Source organism: Oncorhynchus masou, chromosome 10, assembly GCF_036934945.1.
Source record: "Oncorhynchus masou masou isolate Uvic2021 chromosome 10, UVic_Omas_1.1, whole genome shotgun sequence".
Lineage (NCBI taxonomy): Eukaryota > Metazoa > Chordata > Actinopteri > Salmoniformes > Salmonidae > Oncorhynchus > Oncorhynchus masou.
In genome coordinates, this window is record NC_088221.1 from 23,585,429 (window position 1) to 23,595,604 (window position 10,176).

The 10,176-nt window shown below is 43.1% G+C and overlaps 1 protein-coding gene across 1 annotated transcript in view; it reads right to left on the reverse strand.

Annotated features, from left to right (window-relative positions):
- The window catches only part of LOC135546830 (interleukin-1 receptor accessory protein-like 1-A), a 174,334-nt gene extending 165,206 nt beyond the window's left edge, over nucleotides 1–9,128 (reverse strand). The window contains exon 1 of the mRNA XM_064975412.1: nucleotides 8,616–9,128. The gene's annotated coding sequence lies outside the window, so the exon portion shown is untranslated. The remainder of the gene's footprint in view (nucleotides 1–8,615) is intronic.
- Between the last annotated feature and the right edge of the window lie 1,048 nt (nucleotides 9,129–10,176).

Consider the following 10,176-nt stretch of genomic DNA (forward strand, 5'->3'; position numbering starts at 1 on the left):
AAATGAGCAAAGAGCCGAGAGAAGAGGGGAGAATGGAGGACAGAAAAATACCATACAAATGATGTAACAATATATCATTATGTGGCAGAAGTGGCAGCTTGAATAGAACAGACACCATTGGAGACCCTCAAAAGGATGTGTTCCTCCATGTTTTAAGTATACTCTCAGTCTCCTAACTACAGTTACTACATGCCAGACAGAGCCCCAATCTGCAAGGTGAACCAGGATTTATCTGTCTTGCTCCAGTCAATCAAACAGTGTTCTCACCTTCTGGCCTATTGTACTTTTATTGACAATCAATATGATGAGGAGGAGATGGTCATTTGAAGCACTCTCTCACTCTCACTCACGATTTAATGAAGCTGCCAGTTGAGGACTTGTGAGGTGTCTGTTTCTCAAACTACACACTCTAATGTACTTCTCCTCTTGCACAGTTGTGCACCGGGGCCTTCCACTCCTCTTTCTATTCTGGTTAGAGCCAGTTTGCGCTGTTCTGTGAAGGGAGTAGTACACAGCGTTGTACAAGATCTTCAGTGTCTGTCTAATTCTGTATCGGTCTAATTGTGCTCTGTATGCATTATTTGGTGTATTACTTTGTACATGGAGGATCATTTTGCAGAATTCTGCATGCAGTGTCTCAATTTATTTGTTGTCCCATTTTGTGAATTCTTGGTTGGTGAGCGGACACCAGACCTCACAACCATAAAGGGCAATGGGTTCTATAACTGATTCAAGTATTTTTTATCCAGATCCTAATTGGTATGTCGAATTTTATCTTCCCTTTGATGGCATAGAAGGTTCTCTCTCAGCTTTGACCTTTCATCCATCTGTGCAGAAAACCCTACTGTGATGATCTGAGGGCTCATCAGAGATTATAGCGCCATGACAGATGACATAATATCACCCCTAACATGCCCTCCACAGTCACCTCTGTGTGTGTGAGTGTGATTTAAACATAGTCCTCGTCATGCCCTCCTCTGACCACCCAGCATCTCCCTCACATCAGAATAATTATTTCTTAACAAAACGCATTTCATCGACTGAGCGCCTCCTTGGCAGTTTCCGTCTGGTGAGTGCTGTGTGACAGCTTCTCCTAAATTACAAATATCAATCTTCCACAGCAGGAGCAGAGCTGGCAAGCTCCTCACAGGGGTCCCCGGGTGCCCCGTGAAAATGCTACCCATCAAAACAATGGCATCAAAACGTGCCAAATGTAACACTCACATCAAAAACATCAACAGCAACATCAACAGATGAAACCGCCCATGTCATCAAAGTGTGCTCCCGGTGCGAGTTCCAGTGAAGAGAGAACGAGGCTCCTGAGAGGTTTTCCTCTCTTTCGATCTAGGTGTCAACGGCTAAAACTGGATGTTGATGCTATTAGCTTTTAGGTAGCTAAAGGCCTAAACAATTCCTTGAAACATGTTGACCATCTGTGTGGCTTTAGCAGGCGTGGCGCAGCCTGGGGGAAGGAACAGTGAACAGACAGATAGACATTAACACCAATCTGCTCTGGAGTCTAACCAGGCCTTTCCATGAGCGTGTTCCCCTTGTTACCGAGCCCTGTTCCTGCAGCACTGCTTTTCCGGACACACCAAGTTACTGATACATTTCACCACCTCAAAGTGGTCCCCAGCAATACCTGGGTGTTTAAATGCTACAGGACCATTTCATGATGACCGATAAATGGCTTTTAACAGCCCCCAGTACACACAGAAAGGCAGCCGTATAAAGCACTCAACCGCTAACGCAGGAAAGGGGATGTTGGAAAATGAATTAACAGGAAAACCCACGGGGAGTGCTGTATTTGGCCCCACGGGAGAGATGGTGCTTCATTAGGACGCTGGCGGGAGGCTGGAGGAAATGTGCATTGGCTCACCTAGGTCTACAGGAGAGGGGAGTTGCTACACACAGTGTAGGCCTATGAAATACCAGACACAGGTTTATCCTGATATTACTTCAATAATCATTTGTATTGTCTAAGTTGGCAAGTATTCATTTTGAAAAAAACCTCAATAAACTTTACAGATAATATTATGCCTGCTGTAAGCCACACCACAGAAAGTGACACGTGTGGTGTAGGCTAGCTCTGCCATTCATGATTGGCTGAGGGTGTCTTTCCATTGGTGCGTTGCTATGTGACCTGTTGTTACCTGCTGTATCACTAGGCCTTTGAGAGCGTGAGCCAACAAGACGGAGCTGTCCATTTCAGCACCACATTACGGCAACGCAAGCCACTGACAAACTACACAGCATTTGCACCTTGGAATTCGATTAAGCTATATTACTGCATTATGAATATTCATGCACAGGCGAGAAAGAGAGAGAGAGAGAGAGAGAGAGCCTCTGGCACATTAAGATGAACGGGTGGGTATAGCTGGCCACCATACTCACTAGAAGCACTGTCTGATCTTCTTAACATTCTCTGGCTTTTTCGGAATGGGATTCATCACGACTGGCAGTCTGAGAACATCCTAAATATTCTTGGAAATGTAAGACGTAGCCTAGGCTATACTTGAATACATTTAGAGTTCTAACATGCTGAACCCTTTCTTGTAATACTGATTATGTTCTGTTTAAAGTCCTCACCACATGGTATATCATGTTCATTTTATTCACTGCACTCCTCCTCAAAGAGCGCTCTCGCGACATGAACCAACCAAATTAACATCAAAACAAACATGAATACAGCAATACCTCCTGGGGTTTGTGTCTGAGGAGTGTTAGGCCTGGCGAGGCTCGGTAGCCTACACTGTAAAACCATGAGACATGTGACATGTTTATAACAAAAACGTCAGTGTTTTAAACTGAAAAATGTAGATTTGCCAATAAGTGTCCTCATCATAAACACGGGCATTTAGAATGAAAGATTATACATGATAGTCCGTTTCCAGCAAGAGAACATCTCCTAAGGGTTGTTTCCTTTCCTATCATCCCGTTTTAGAGTGCATTTAGTAATTAGACACTGATGTGATTTTCCATGCTTTTTTATTCAGATCAGTGTTAGAAATGCCTGACACTTTACCTTGGGCCTGGATTCACGATGGTGCAAAAAGGGGCTAGCCCCCTCAGTTGAAACTTGTGCCCACATAGTTTAAGTTTTATGTCCCTATATAAAAAAAACAACAACGTTAAACTGATTGAGAGACAGATTGCCGCAAAATCTGTATGTCAGCACAGTGGACAGAGCGTGGCGCTCTGTATGAAAGCGAAATGCTTCTCATCTGCTGTAGGCTAAGTGAATAACGTGATAAGCCACCGCCTGTAATATTTGATTTTAAAAGGGTGGGGTCAAGTTTACCATTGAAGCTGCTTCACTCAACTCTGCCTCACGCTCCACCACTAAAGAGTTTAGTTAGCTTCTTCACTAGCTGTAAAAAGCATTAGTGTCAACCTCAGATTAATTAGCTCGCTCCAACCAGCTAATCTGCCACTGCCACGATGGGTTTCAGAAAATGGCTTCACCAAAGTACCCAAACGAAGCCAAAAGGGGAAGGAGAGCGATGAGCAGTAGCAGCAGCATCAAAAACCGAGGCCGTCGCCAAACTCAGCAGTGATGATGCTGCAGAGCTCCACATGAGGAGCCTACCCACTCTACCCACCAGGATAATGGCTCCTCAGCCCCCTAAACCTCTGACTGTTCCTGACGATCTTGGAACAGAGCAGCCAGCCCAGGTTAGCCTAGAATCCTACCCTAGCTGTAGATTTTCTGTCCAAAAACATTCATTTAATAGCAACTGGTTCATAGGAAGATAGTGTCTGGAAAACTCTGTTACTGCAGAATTCAATATAATTCCAATGCAAGGGGCCGCAGGGTAGCCTAGTGGTTAGAGCGTTGGACTAGTAACTGAAAGGTTGCAAGTTCAAACCCCTGAGCTGACAAGGTACAAATCTGTCATTCTGCCCCTGAACAGGCAGTTAACCCACTGTTCCTAGGCCGTCATTGAAAATAAGAATTTGTTCTTAACTGACTTGCCTAGTAAAATAAAGGTAACAATTTAAAGAAAGAACCCAAATGACACCCCTGGGTATAACTACATATCGGTATGTTTCATTATAGAAATAGATACATTCTAGATGTTTTTTTTTTGGTAGGCTACTGGTTTTCGTGGTTGTTAATGGAACTGTACGTACTGGAAACGTGATTACGGTAGGCTGGAATTGCTTCATTGATTACGTCGATTGAACTTGATCCACAGAAGTGTATTGTGCAATATCACAATGTGTTGCTATAATCATCAGCAGCATGGTTTCCCATGTTTGAAGCAGGCCTATAGGCCTACTTGTTTGGAAAGACAGCTGTGCATTGCTGCACCTCACTGTAGTAGGCTACGTTTTGGTTATTTGGATCTCCATTCGCCTTTTGTTTACTGTTAATGTATCTCTCCTAAATATAGATTGTGTCACGGTGATTTGATATTGTATTTACTAGGCCTACTGGGTACTGCTGTTTAGTTCTTTTCCGTTCTCATTCATTCATTTGCGTTGCAGTTGTGTCGGTATTCTAAGCCAAACTACTATTCAATATTTGTTTGCATGCATGAATAACTAAGCTACAACTTTCAGCACTTAGTTTGGTAAGACAGCTGTGTGTATGGCTGCATTCACACACTGTTTCTAATGGGTGAATTACCCTATCTATCTTGTAGCCTAAATTCATGACCAATACGGCCTTGCTTTAGGGTGTAGGGCGCTGTCCATTGTGTACATTATCATATTTCCCAGCATGCTTTGTTACAGGATGATTGTTTTGAATAGTTTGTTTTTAATATCCATCTTTTCTCATTGATTGATTTGATTGACTCATTGAGCTTATACTTCACAAAGATAAATAACTGACAATTTTCTAAACTAATCTAATCTGTAAGGGGTTGGCCTTATTACACCCGTTACTGAGATGGTTGTTCCAGTTTAGATGGTTTAGGTAGTGTTTTCTTCTTAGGTTAGTTACTGTAGCAGTCATTCTGGGTGTAGGTTGTAGATGGTAAAATATTCATGTTCTTGGCTATCCTCTCTCTGGCTGGTTTCACTACTACACATATCAGTTAAATTGCCTGGGCACTACTACATATATCAGTTAAATTGCTTGGGCGCTACTACACATCAGTTAAATTGCTTGGGCACTACTACACATATCAGTTAAATTGCCTGGGCACTACTACACATATCAGTTAAATTGCCTGGGCACTACTACACATATCAGTTAAATTGCCTGGGCACTACTACACATATCAGTTAAATTGCCTGGGCACTACTACCACATATCAGTTAAATTGCCTGGGCACTACTACCACATATCAGTTAAATTGCCTGGGCACTACTACCACATATCAGTTAAATTGCCTGAGCACTACTACCACATATCAGTTAAATTGCCTAAGCACTACTACCACATATCAGTTAAATTGCTTGGGCACTACTACCACATACTAGTTAAATTGCTTGGGCACTACTACCACATATCAGTTAAATTGCCTGAGCACTACTACCACATATCAGTTAAATTGCCTAAGCACTACTACCACATATCAGTTAAATTGCTTGGGCACTACTACCACATACTAGTTAAATTGCTTGGGCACTACTACCACATATCAGTTAAATTGGTACAGCATTTTCAGTAACAGGTGCAAAACATATAGCCACTAACAAGGCACGCAGCAAAATGTGTTAGTGAGCCACAACAATACCATGCACACACAACATTTAACATTTACATTTAAGTCATTTAGCAGACGCTCTTATCCAGAGCGACTTACAAATTGGATGTAAGTGTTTTTGGCTCTCCAAAATTACAGTACAGTATTTTGTAGGGATGGTACTGAATTACAGTAAATTACTGTAGATTTACAGGAAAAAGGTTTTTAGATTCCAAAAATACACTGTTACTGATTTACAGTAAATTACTGGAAACGCACCAGTCAGTATGGTACTGTACTCTGAGGGGTACAGCATTCTCACTAATGGGTGCAACAAATATAATGTCTTACAAGGCACACCTCTAAATATGTTAATGAGCCAGAGATTATTTCACTTCCCACAACCTTTTCCCATAATGCACCATAACTCACAGTATGCTGCTGTAAATATACAGCAAAATGGTTAATACAGTGCTTTACTGTACAGCAATTGCTGTAATTCTATAGCAGTGTAGCAGAATGCTATTGAGCCCCCATAATGCATTGCTCTTTACAGTACTGCAACACAGGTAGAAAAATTTGACAGATAATTCACCGGATGTACAAATGTGATGTAGCCGCTGAGCGTTTCCACTTGCTACCAAATATGGTAGTGAGAGGAAGCCCAGTTGCTGGCAGTGGGAGAAGATGGAACAAGATGGATTTTGACGAATTTTCTCATCGTGGAACATTTGATCTCAATACAATTTTCTGTTCTCAAAACTAAAATATGTTGCGACTAGAGTTGACTAAGTTTTGTACACTTAACTCTTTGCCAAAGTTTTTTTTAATTGTGTTTTTTAGAAGGATTGCAAAGAAAAATTGAGTTACTGCACACACGCACTCTACAGAGTAGGCGTTCCCTAACGGAAATATGTGCACGCATGCTAGAACGTGCCAATACAATCTCGCTAGCTTGTGCTTGGTTCTGCCCACCTTCATGCTTGCGTTGCCCACTATGACTCATTTGTACGCATTTGAAATACGGCCTGTGGTCTTGGTTTAGTTCTAAAAATCTTTGACTGAAATATAGAATTAGAGTAGCTAACTGTTAAAGTGTTGATGTACATTTACAGCACTTTGTTACAGTGATACGCTGAATAAATGTGTTAATGTGTTTAAAAAGTGTTAAAGCGAATAAACATGTTATTGTGTTTACCCATCTGAACACTGTGACACTTTTTAATTCAAATTCTAAATGTCTTGATGCATTTCAAATATGTTACAGAGAAGTATTTAGTTGTGTGTTCAAATCCTAAACACTTGGTTTTACAGTGTATTCATTGGGTATTCAGTCATGAGGCTCCCTATTCATTCTAATTGAGACGCAGTTCCCGAAATAGGATCATCGTCAATCAACCACCTTAATCCCTGCGTCATACGTCCTGTCCGAACAGTCCCCCCCGGGTTGCGCTGTTTTTCCCCAGCCGCAAATTTAACCACACTGCGATTACCCACGGTGAGACTCGCTGTAGGAAGCTGGTTGGGAAACGACAGAGCGGCGTGTATATGGACTTCTCTTCGTGTCGGCCTGCTGTACACAACCACCATATAGGTTTTTTTTAATTATTATTCTGTTTTTTACAGCAGCAGAGAGCAGAAAACTCACCCAATCTTAAAAATTGCCGACCACAGAATCACCCCCACGCCGGTCATGAAGTAACCCTTCCAGCGGGAACTTTAGCATTGTGTGTCATCCCACTGGGCACACACTGGTTGAATCAACATGGGGTCTACGTCATTTCAATGAAATTCCGTTGAACCAACGTGGAATGGACGTTGAATTGACGTCTGTGCTCAGTCGGATGCATCGCGTCACCTCAGTAAAATATCACATTTTAATACTTGATTGCCTATTCACCCGGTAAACTGCATATTGTCATCCAATTAAAATGCGTAAGTAACCTGGCCCATGCGTTTTTATTGCCAGTAAACGGGGAAACAACTGTGTAGTCCCTCTCGCTCTGACACCCCCCCCCACACACACACACACACACACACACACATACACACGCGCACACACGTTTACACGCACGCAGAAATACTGAGCATGCACGCGCGGGTACACACTGAAACAGACAAGCTCACACAGAGAGAGGTGGAGAGAGATAGAGAGGTATATAGAGAGAGAAACTGACAAAAAAGTTGTTATTGCTCTTGTGAAACAAACACACAAACAAAAGCTTGTAATCGCCTTGAAACATGCCCCATTTGTATACAGTACCCAAAGCCAGGATTCAGCATATGGCTTACCTACAGGGGAAAAGCTGCCGCTTCGTTTACACCTTTATCTAAATCCTCTCGCTGAGCTTCCCTAAGCCGGCGGGCCAATATGTGAGACTGCACTGCAGTGGATCTCTATAGGTCCTTTAACATCCCCATACTAGAGCTCTTCTTTCTATAAACCATAGCAACATACACCAATCACATACACGATGGCATGCATTGTATAATGGCTTTTGTAAGAAAACAGCACACGTGAAATCACGTTTGCCACCAGAAAAAGCATCAGCCTATTCCACAGTCTCTGTCTGAATATCTGTCTGTTCGTTCTGAACAACCCAGTTCACCCCATTTACCCGTGTAGCCTGCTAATTACAGAGTCTGTGCTGCAACAGCGGCAGGTGCTTAACTTCACACAGCCATTCCCCGGTCCGTCACAGTCACGACCGTCACAGACCGCCGTGCGCGTCTATATGGATACATATTACGCCTCATACACCGTGATTGACTGAAATGCTTTCAGAATCAGAATAACTGCTACAACTTCATATATAATTCCCCCGTCCATCGGAAACTAGACTCAATGACAGACCCGACCATTGTGTTGCAGCGATCAAATAAGTAGAATTGTAATTAAGGGCCAACCAACTTTATCAAACTGCCAGGAGCGGTATGGGCTGCGGCAAGAGACAGAGCAAATGGGAATTGGCTTACCTTCAAATCGCTTTACAAAATGATCCACGAGCGTCCGTCAGTCAGTGGGGAAAGCTTTGGACATCACAGCGACGGGGATCAGCCAGAGAGAACATGTTTCCATGGAGTGTCAGGGTGCCACTGAAGAACTGTATTTCAAGCAGATCACCCATTCGGACGATAGCCGCGGCGGTTTAATCCAAAGAGAGATGTGGATCTTGTTTCTGTTCTCAGATGGATGAAAAAGTGCCAAGCTCACTCAATAAACATAAGTGCATTTAGGTGAGAGACTGAGAGATCAAAGAAAAGGGGGTTTCTATAGTAAAAAAAAACTAAATTATTATGACCAACTACAAAATAAAAGGCAACAAATATGGCATTTACAAAACGAACGGGGGCAATGGAAGAGCGTAGCCTACTGAACACCCCCCTAAATCTGCCTGCTCGCTTTTGCCAAGAGGTTCGATCAGGAATTCTCTGGAGTGTGCCCAACCATCCCAAACGCAGGACTGTGCACTCCGCTAAACCGCACCACGCCACAGACTGGAAAATAAATGTATGGATATAATCGCAAGTATCCTGTATTGCCAGATCCGATGGGGGGGGGGGGGTTCCTCCACAGCCCGCTATGTGGATGCGATGCTCATAGCCTGCGCTCCTGAGAGGGAACTCTCCCTGGTCCTAGTGCCTTCTAACGCCTTGTGCCTCCCGTTCAACAAGCGCCTCCGTAACACCTGCATTCTAAAGGCCTACTCACGGATTTGAAGGGGGTAAATGATTTTAAGAAGAAACAATCCGTGGGCAGGCTTGTAATTTTAAAGCCCAAAGCCAATGTGTTATAATGACACTCTATAGCGCAAGAGGGCCACGTGGTGTGCCATCCACCTGCGGTGAGAGAGAGAGAGAGAGAGAGTGAGATCGAGAAACGGAGAGAGAGTGAGATACTATTTTACTAGAGGCGTGAGTTCCTTCCTTCTGCCCGCCACCAGACCTCTGTGCGCGTGAAACAGGATGGGGGAGAGGGCAGCTTGCCATCACACAAATGCAGTAGAAAGGAGTTTGGCGCGGACATCCCTTTCTCTCGCTCCATGGCCAGTAAATTAAATGAATGCAATCCAAACTGTAAAAGTATAGAATAGATTATTATATTATATTATTCATACTAGCCTATGGTCTGAGCTTTTCAATTAACATGACCTTGTATGGTACGCTTTTGTAATGGGAAAATATATTTGTCAACTGACATGTATCATACAGTGATAAATACAGCGTGTTCCTCAGGACGATGCCCTGTCAAGGCAGTGGTTGAATCACGGTCTGGGAATGAATATTGATGAGGGGCTAGGAGAAAAAGAAAGGCTACCATAGAGGAGATCTCAAGCACCCATAAATGCACTGCACATGCACAATTATGGTGAAATTGGAAAAATGCTTACAACAAGACCAGTAAAATGTTAACAGGCCCACCTCTCCAGGAGTTCAAAGGTAAAGGTTGACTTATGTAAAGCATCTATAGCCTCAGGCTCATGCTCACAGCTAAAAAGTCCACCTCCACAGTTCTTCCTGTTGGAGTTTGAGTAGG